Raw genomic sequence first — 10,776 nt, forward strand, 5'->3', positions numbered from 1 at the left:
GCAACTAGTTAATAGTGAGAACTGGTCCTCAAAATAAAGTGTTACTGTTAGTTATTTTGGTAAATCAAACAACTAATTAATCAGAGTATTAGCTGTGTCTCATTTCAAAGCATGCACCCTCTGGAGGTTGCATTTGTCAGCCACATATGTCATTGAGGATGTCTCATTTCAGAAAACTAACCATTACAAAGCTGACTTATTCCTTGTGAGAAATTGTCATTTCTTTGAAAACAGACATCTCCAATGGCATATGCGACCCTACTGGGGGTGCTGCCTTCAAAATGAGACACAACCCACTGTTGTGCCTCTCAGATGAAGTCGGAAATATCATAATTACGAGTTCCAAGCATGTGAATGATCGAGTGAAGTCCTATTTGTTAGTGGGGAAACTCTGAATTCTAGATGATACAGTACATTCACATGTACTGTACACATTCACAGATACAGAGTTGTAATGTCATAAGGGGCGTGTCAGTTGGAAAAAGGGCAGAAACACTGATCTATGATATATACACATAAATACACACCCATGCATGTATATCTTTAAGAAAAATATTTAATACATGTAATCGAATGTTTAGTTATGATACCATGTATAAATGTGATAGAAACTAGTACTTTTTCATCATTTTGAATTCAGATGTAGTTATTTAGGTGCATTGTTCACAGTATAATTCTTTTTTTGTTTAGACTACTGCTGTGTTATGTGTAAGACTTGAATGCATGATCTTAAATTCTTCACAATTTCCATTTCCCTATTCTTTAGCTTTGTCTCCAATGGTGCTGTTAGCATCAGAAATCTGTGTCTCTAATAAAGCCTGTTTAGCATGGCACATTCTGTTTCACTGGGCCACTCCACAACGTCCCCAGTCTGCTCACATAATTGGAGAGATCCTTATGAGAGAGTGTGAAGGGCGGGGAACAAAAGCGGACCGATGACTGGGACAGTTGTTGGGGCCAGTGTTGACAGCTAGCAGAGCCGTGTGCTGTGGCCCTGTCCGTATGCAGAGTGTACTGCATGCAGGTGTAAGGACTTAGAGTCTAATGAGCCTTAATTAGCCCATTTGAGTAATCAGTGGCTTGATTGGTCCTGTGTGCTTAAGTAAACCAGCACATTCGGTGCTGGCGGGATTCAGGGCGTTTCAAGAGCACTGGTTCACTCAGGGTAGTTTGTCTAGGTATTACATTTGTATCTCTTTATTAACATGCATATTTATTTGAAGTATTGTTGTGAAATATGTTAATGTATATGTTAAATGTATTAAAATATGGACAGCTTTGGGTTGATGAGCTGGTCTTGAGCAGGACTCTTGCATTAATGGAGCCCCGTGCCCCTAGCACTCACCTCTTCATTCAGCTACCACTTGACAGCGCAGACTCTTCAGAGGCCTGCCTGATGCCCATCAGCATGAGGGACTCCAGTCTTCATCCTTCATCATCACTGCACAAAACATCTGGACGATTGTCAAGGACGTCACAATCTCTGTGATAGCTGACATATCCCATGGGCCATTGCAGAAAAAGGAAAGCAAAGTCACTCTTGCGTGAGCAAATACAGTATGGGTGGTGAGTGGGAACATGTATGAAGAAGTAATATCATGATGTATCTGAGATTAATAGTCCTTTGCGACAAAAAAATCCTTAAACCTAATAGTCGTGTTGCTTTTTGTCCTTTTAGGCTCCATTAATGCAGTTATCTTGTAATGCTGACTGGTGGGTAGCTGCTTGTAGATATTACATGTTTCCACACTTTCAATTACAATCTTCACCATTGCATCTACACTTTAGGGGTATAACAGCTGTTACGTTGTTTCCTAACCTTTTTTATCTTCCCTCATAGCATGAAAGTATATCTTCATCAAAACCCCAAAAACATTCCATGTTAACTTCATAGTATTTTACATAATTTGCATTTTTACATTGTTATTATTATTATTACAACAACAATACTACTACTACTACTAATAATAATGTAAAATAAATAATATTAAAACTAATACTAACTAATAATAATAATAATAATAATAAAAAAAATAATAAGTCAGCATTAAGTTTTATTTATGTATTATTATTTCGGTAACACTTTCTATGAATTTGAAAGAACATTGTAAGGGTGTTCTTAAGGCATTATAATGAATGCATAATACATTATAAAAAACCTTATAATATGTTATATCATCTTATGAATATTAATAAGAGCAGTTTTAATGTTTTATAATGTTTACTTATTTGTGGTTATAGCTTTTAAGAGTATGGTGATTTATAACACACAGTGAACATGTTGCATCCACTTAAGTTACAATGGATTATATTTATCATAGTTATAATGTATTAAGTCTCGTATCTTGCCATCTTTCTTATGCTACTTTACTTAAAGCCATCAAAGACCACTTATAAGTATAGTAGTAGTAATAATAATAATAATATTTTTTTTTTCTTAAACAGCCATAAGATCAGATATCAGATGAATGTGTCAACATTCTACCAACCCTAACCTTAACCTAAGCCTACTAATACTCTAATGAGAGTTAGTTGACATGTAGTTGCTTATAGACTAGGGGGACCATGAAAATAAAATGTAACCTAACATATAAACATTGCATTTTTTTCAGATTAAATTATTAACTAGCTCACATCAAAATTAATATTAGCCTCACAGGGAACACTCAAATAACACTCCACACCTAACCACTTACAAGATGTAGTATACTGTGTAGATCTTAAATAAACAATGTCAAGATATATAGTCCATTATAAATGTAAAAATATATTTTATATGGTGTTCATTGTGTGTTATAAATAATCATAATCTTAAAACGTATAAACACAAATGCGTAAGCATTATAATGTATTATAATTGTTGTTATGATTATTTATAAGATGATATAACATATTGTAAGGTCTTTTTATAATGCATAATGCATTCATTATAATGCCTTAAGAATACCCTTATAATGTATATATTTTGTTTTGTCTATCCACACCTACTAATATGAACCCTTTAGGGCTAGATGAGGTGCAAAGGTTTTAGACTGATGTTAAAGGGTACAGTAGATGTGCCTTATTTTTTATGAATCAAAAGCATACAGCACAACCAGTGTAATCTGATTATCGAACAAATTAATCTTATCAGTCGGTTCTTTTTAGTGAATCAGAAACATACCGAGCTCCCACTGTAATGCAGTTCTTATCCGAATGATTCTTATGAGTCGTTACTTTTTAGTGAATCAAACACAACTGACTAATCATTTAATGTCTGATTGTGCAAAAGAGAATGTATAGTTGAAGATACATATGTTTTCTCAGAAGTATTTTTATAAATATATAAAAAAAATGTTGCCACATTTTGTTCCTTTAATATGTGGATTATACATATTGTTAATATATGTATATATATATTGCCCCCCCGACAGGGTGCTGTATATGAGCTAGCCTAGGATCTACAAATATGCTCTTCTGCATGATGGGGAACCTAGATGACACTTGCACAGGTGCAAGCACCAATCACAGAGATTAAGTGTTTGTTTGATGAAGCATTGTTTCAATAGTCTAGTGCCCTCACACTGAGCTTTTCAACTTCTCTCCCCGTGTGACAGTTTTCAGGAAAAACAAGATTTGTGGCTAAAAGCTGTAGATTTACACTTCCATCTTTTATTTAGATGTTCATATCTTCTCCCCATAGCCAACAGCATAAACTAATCCTGTATTGCGTTTCAATATAATGATATATAGAAATGGTGATTACCCTCTAATTCAATTGCTTGGTAATCAAATTGTAGTAATGGTGCTTATTTGGTACCCCAATTTATAGTTTTCCCAGAAATCATTAAGCAATTTACTCTTCAAATCTACTTTGAATATGCGTGAGCACAGACGCACACACACAGGCTAGTATTATGGTGTATTATATGAAGCCCCAGCTGTTTGAGATGATGATGGTAGCAGAAGGACTCTTGTGAGAGTCATGGGTAAACAGAAAGAGTCCTGGCTGTCTTCTTCTGGACACAGACTCCTTCCTGTTTGCCAGGATTGGGATAAAGATGCTGGAATCAAAAGACGGCACTGAAACATATCCAAAGTTTGAGCCACGTGTGTTTACCCTTAACCTCAACAAAGCCTGCTTCCGAATGTCTGGAATATCAGCCTATCGGTACATTTTGGAACATTGTGAGGAAGGGCTAAAGTCTACAGAGCCTTTGCAATCACACTTGTTTTGTTTGTGCCATTTACTTGGTGTGTGACTGCAGCATGTCAACGGCCTAATGTAATCACTTACTTTCTGTTTGCTTTCATAAAGGGTTTTACATGCATTAAATGCTGTAATGAATCAGTTCGGTGGATAGAGTTGCTTAAGACCCTCCCATCTGGGTATTTTTTCTAACTTTCTTAATATTGAGTCACTTTCAGGTGATTATTTGGGATGCATTTACTGCGTACAGCTGGGGAAGGTCACCTTCCGAATCAGTTACCTGAATAAATATCATCGTACAAGAGGAAGCTGGGTGCCGATGCCACTCTCATGCTGTGAAGAGCCCTCATAATACTACTGGCATTGTGGTTATGCATAACGTGCCATTCGGCACAATATTGGCACTGTGATTTCTCCTCGCTATAAGCCTGCCGTCCCAACTCGCCCAGCAGCCGAGGCACGGAGAGTTCTCATGCTCTCTTAAAAGCTGCACATACAGGCTGAGAGTCTTCTACCGCCCAGGGCTGCGCAGCATCCACTTAGACTCTGACAGTGGCCGATAACCCAATCTCCAGGGGGCTTGTGGCGGAGACTGATCTAACAGGCCCACGGTGATGTGTCTGTGTCCATGGTGGGCATTTCCTTTCTTTTTCTCTCTTTCTCAACTGCCAGAACAGCTGTATGTCTGTAGGAAAGCTCTGCCTTTGATATGTTTGAAGTGAAGGCGAAACCACTCATTTCTCTCTAGGAGGATGAAGAGCGAGCTGAAAGGTCTCTGTCTGCACTTCATAGTGACAGAACAGTAGGAAAGAGCTTGGAGTGTGTGAATGCATTCATGTGTGATGAAATTAGTTTGCTGTTAGGGATGAGTGGACTGCTAGTTTTACTAATGTAATGCAGAGGAAAAATCATCAGGAGTCATACTAATTATGAGCTGTAGCACTAGTTTTTGGGTGTGTGTATTTTTAAGCCATCTTTGAGTAAAACCTTTTTATATAAAAAATAATTATATATATAGTTATGTACTGTACATATTTATATATAATACATCAATATGTGAGATTAAATTAAGAATGTATTTAGTGCTGTAGGGTTCCCTTGACGAAAAGCCAACACAAGTTTTCCATTGGCGTTTGGATTCTAGTTGAAAATAGCTCTGTAACCAACAAAAGTTTTTCTTTATCAAGATAATCTATGAATTTTGAAGCCTAAATACAATCATTGCAAGCAAAAAGTGAATGTCAGGCTATAAACTACACTAGAGTTGCATGCCTTCAGATTTATGACTGCTAAGAATTCAACAACCCTTTCGGTCTTTATTTAAAAAGCTTGAGTTTGAATAGTTTGCAAGATTATAAACACAACTAGGCTAGGTCTCAGACGACCTCATCAATCCAGTTTTTTAGCAACTACCTATTTCAAGGCATGTAAAAGCTTGAAAGAAAAGAAAAAGTTATGAGTGGGCGATTACTGATGCGTTGATGTGCTGGCCTGCTAAAGGACTTTATGCCAGTCATTTAACCATAAACCTCTTCAAAAAACCCATTGACTTACGGACGATGAAACCAGAAGAATACACCACACAACATATAAAATCTGAAAAGATTTGAAATGCCAGGCATCATACACTTACCGACTTGGTCACTATTCAATCATTTATCACATAACTTTATGACTTTTTTTTTCTTATGAAGACCAGCTATAACTTTGTGCAGACTCATCCAGGATGTAAATCGTCCTCCCTGTACGCAAAGTATGCAAGTTGCGCAGTGTCAGTCTTGGAGAGTTTTTACTTAAACGCATCCTATGTATTAAGTGAACATACATAGTACATTATACCTGTGCCTTTGGTCTTAAAGTGACAGCAGCCTAATAAACCTGCTGCTGTCTCTGTCATTTATGTGATTTTTTTTTTAATGAATGTACTGACAGGGGCTCTTGACAAAGTTTTGCTTTGGACCCCCTGTCAATGACCCCCAACCCCTTATTTTGTTCTTTTAAAGCAGTTTTTTAAAGTGAGTTGACACCGTCAGTAATAAAAAAAAAAAAAGAAAATTACAAACAGTAGCATGCATACTATCAAAAAAGATACAAAGTAAATAAAAATTTTGCCTCCTACTATACATTGTATATACTATACATTGTTGTTCCAGCCTAAGATCTTACAATTTTCCTAAAAGTTAAACAGTGTGCTAGCGTGCACCAGAACCCCTTGAGTGACCTAGTGGTCTTCTTGTGCTGTATGCACACTGAGGCTCTGACCCTGCTGGCATAGTGCATCATTTACCAAAGATTGATGGTATTTGTGGTCCATAACTACACCACTGCTTCCCTCCTGTTCAGTTCCATACTCTGAAAATCAAAATGTGCATACACCCTCCAAAGTTAATAAAAGACCCCACTAACCATTTTTTTTATTTATTTTTTGCTTTTGCTCTTGGTCCCTCTTTCACACACTAACACACATAGGCATGCATGAAATAGCTGAGTGAAACAAAAGCGGGAACCTTCACGCCACTTGGCCGGCACATGTGGACAAACCAGTGCCGACTGGCTGCTTCACTGTCACCGGCTGATAGCCAGGCTTTAATGGAAAAGATACAGCCCAGCCAAAGACTGGGAATCATTTCTACGATAAAGTTATATGTTCAGCCTTGAACAACTGAGAGATAATGTTTGGCTTCATTATAATTCCCAGTGTGTTTAAACAGACAGCCCAGAATGCAAACAAAAGCAGATGAAATTTGAAAAGTATTATCAATATTGCAGATAGCGGATGCCCTTTCCAATCAGAAAAAGCATATCTCGCATAGCAAATTTATGGTTGACTAGTTCATTCATTTCTATTAGCCTGTTGTATGTTTCTCTCTTCCTCATATATATTTATGTGGAATTTATGAGAGGGCCAAACAAACTGTCATTAGATATTCCTTTAATTCACCAAGCTGGCCTGCAAAAGGTAGCTGGGTGCATTTAAAAGGCATTAGTTTGCTCTGACTGATATTTTTCTGAACTCCCTCCAAAGGGCCATTCGTCACATGCCCCGGCCATAGTCCAGCACGCTTGTTGCGTTGCTCTGCGTTTGTGTGTATGTATGTGTGTGTGACAGATAGAGACCCGTGTGTGTTTCTGTGTGCAATTCTCACTGTGGGCACCATTGCGGCTCCTTCACACGCCACTCGACGTATTCTGCGAGTCTCTTAATAGCAAGCTGCTGGAGCAAAATAATTGTCATTTTCCAGCCACTGGGCTTAAAGTCATATAACATAATGAAATGTCTAAAAAAGCGAGGGGGTGGGGGTGGTTTGTGTATATATATATATATATTTCTACGTGGTGCTCAGGGTTCGGTTCAGTGCACGGGAGGTCTGCTGAATCAAATGCTGTGCCACTTGAATAATTTACTGAGTACCTTGGAAAGTGTGTGTGCATGTGTGTATGTGTCTGTGAGTGTGTAGTGGTGTTCAAGAATGCCATCAAGGTGAAATGTCTAAATATTGTATATGCCCACTCCAAAGTGTGTTTGTGCACGCTGTGATATATGTCCTGGGGATCTTGATACAACATTCAATACAGTCCTGCTGGACAGATTAGGCTGCTTACAGAGGAAGCTAAGGTACGGCAGGAACCGGTGATATGTGCCTCAGCACTAAGTGTTCTGGGACAGGCTGATGGGTTGATTTAAGCTGGGGTGGGAGCAAGTGGAGATAAATGTTAGTGATGCTTCTCTCTTGCTCCCCCCGTTTTTTCTACTTCAGCAGATCCATCAACTGCTATTGAGGGTAATGAGTAAGGCGTGGAGGTGAACACATTACAGAGAGCTGACCTTGCCCAGAAAAGAAAGAGCATGTTTAAATGCCCCATGAAGCATACCCCCCTCACCTGTAACATCATCATAGGCATTGTGTTAGGTTTAGAGGTTCTTTTTTCAATGACTTTGGTAGGCTGATTTCCTGAAAAGTGTAAACAGTGTAGTGCTTTCAGAGCATGAGTAGCCTGACACATCAACATTGGCTGATACAACATTTGGCAGACCATTTTTGGGAAACCTTTTGAAAGCAATCAATATTTTTGCAAACAATTTGCTGCTCAGAATCACTGGCAAAGATGCTGAAATCTGTATTTTATGTTGCAATTACATAATTGCATGAGTATATTGTTGAATTTCACAGCATTATATATAAAAAATATATGCAGAATTATATGTATATGTATGTATGTGTATATTAGTGATGCGCAGATGAGCTAAAACGTCACCCGAATCCGCAGCTTCAAATAAATTATCCACCCGCCAACCACCCGCACCTATATTTTTGTCTGATTTAGATAACCGCACCCGATCATCACATTAGGGTTCGTACGGTCATGATAAACCTGGAAAAGTCATTGAACAGCAATTTCCAGGCCTAGAAAGTTTTGTAAAAATACATAAACTCAAAAAGTTTTGAAAAGTCATGAAAATCTATTTCACAATTCTCTGTATAATAGAATTATGTTTAATCAGATCCTGAATTTAGTTGCGGGATTGCGCATACGTCGCATTACTCATTCCCACAGCTTTCGATTTTAAAATGAGGGAAATTACTGCAAAACATTTATTCAATATAGCGTGTAGGTTAGATGAGTAAATACATCCACACAAACCATCAGATGAAACCAGCGGTGATTCAGCTGTACCGCGTCTTCTCTCTTTGACTTTCGCTTCACATCGACGCATCTAGAGCTGCTGCACACTGCAATATAAGACTTTAGCTCGCGTTTCGGGACAGTTGACAGAATTGTCAATTGCCTAATCGGTCATTGTTGCATTGTCACAAAAATGTATTATTTTCACGTCTTTTTAAGCCATTCGGTACTCACGCTCTCCAGAGGCGCGTGCGCTCACAGTCACATCCAAAGTGCGTACTGCGAGTACCAAATTGAGAAAGTACTGTCGGGTTTGTCTTAAGTGAATGTAAACAGTTGCAAAATAAAACGCATGGGTATCAGTATTGGATCCGTGAAATAAGTCTTGTGACAGCAGCCTAATAAAGCTGTGCTGTCTGTCATTAATGTTAATCAAACAACAAAAGACAGAGAAAACCCCTCACTGCTCTTGACTAAATAATGTTTTGTTGAATAACTTTTAATGTTAATTTACAGTTTATTCAATTTCTGTAGCCTATTTAAAACACGTTCATAATTTAGAAAATGTAGTTAAGACTTGCATCATTAATTATTTATTTTATCCACCTGTGACCCACCTGCAAATAATCAGAATGCATTTTTTTATTACCCGACCCACCCGACCCGCGGATATAACCGCCATCCGCGCATCACTAGTTTATATACTTATATATGTATGTGTGTGTGTGTATATATATATATATATATATATATTAGTATTATGTTTATCAACATTTCCAAGGCATGCTTCAACAAATAAAAGCTTCATACAAATACAAAATTGTACATTAATTAATTGTGTACATTGGCTAATAGTGTTAATACCATACAAAATAGGCAATAGGATACACTCTTGCATTGTGTACCCAAATGAACACAGCGATGTCAAAATCAATTAAATAAAAAAAAATAAATGAATAAATAAATAAAAAATAGTAGTTCCCCCCCCCCCCCCCCCTCTCAAAAAGGGAAGAGTCTTTATCTTTTCAAAATATGTAATGGTGGGTTTCAAAATTCTATAGAAGTTTTGAACATATCCTTTTTTTTTTTTTTTTTTAGATATTTTCTCTAATTTTAAATGTGATATCCGGTCACCTATCCACATTGAAGCTTTAGGCACATTCTTTGACTTCCATTCCAACAATATTTTTCTCCTTGCTAATAAAGAGGCAAAAGCAATAACATTTTTCACATTGTTAGTCAAAGATACTCCATGTTCTGGTACTCCAAAAATAGCAATTTCAGCACAGGGCGTAATACTCAAGTTAAAAGCATCATTTATTATTTTGAATATAAACACCCAGTAGTTTCTCAGTTTTTGGAAGGACCAACATATATGAATAAAATCTCATTGTTTTTGCGTCTTTCACACCTATCATCAACATTAGGACAGATTTTAGAAAGTCTAGATTCTGTGTAATGGCACAGTGAAGAGTCTTAAATTGTATGACTGAGGTGTGCACAAGAGGTGGATCCATTTACTCACTGTATGTGTATTTTATATAGTCATACAGTACATAGCTTCATGACAAATGTAGTTCACTGGTTGCTGATTTTGACGTCTGTGTAGGTGTGTGGGTTTGGACTGAGAGGTTGTGACTCTAATGGAGACACAGGTTTATTGACAATGAAACAGTTTGGCTGTATCTGCAGTGGGCTGCCTGCTGCCTGTGATATACTGGAGCCAGAGTCTAGTCAAGGCTGACATACACCATCCAGTGCTGACAGCAGCAGCCACACACACACACACACACACACACACACACAGCTGCTCTGAAGCAGCATACAATTCTAAAACACTGGCGTACATACACACACACACATATATATCTATCTATCTATATACATATATATATATATATATATATATATATATATATATATATATATATATATATATATATACATATACAAAGATACGG

General features: G+C 37.4%; 1 long non-coding RNA gene across 1 annotated transcript; it reads left to right on the forward strand.

The window, feature by feature from the left end:
• The first annotated feature begins 1,102 nt into the window (after positions 1–1,102).
• On the forward strand, positions 1,103–4,852 carry LOC107556240 (uncharacterized). The gene is made up of 4 exons (XR_001605258.1): positions 1,103–1,178; positions 1,339–1,566; positions 1,679–1,713; positions 3,414–4,852. It is a non-coding gene; the product is annotated as an uncharacterized lncRNA (long non-coding RNA).
• Positions 4,853–10,776: the final 5,924 nt, after the last annotated feature.

This window comes from Sinocyclocheilus grahami, unplaced genomic scaffold (assembly GCF_001515645.1).
Source record: "Sinocyclocheilus grahami isolate Dianchi unplaced genomic scaffold, SAMN03320097.WGS_v1.1 scaffold561.1, whole genome shotgun sequence".
NCBI classification, from domain to species: Eukaryota; Metazoa; Chordata; class Actinopteri; order Cypriniformes; family Cyprinidae; genus Sinocyclocheilus; species Sinocyclocheilus grahami.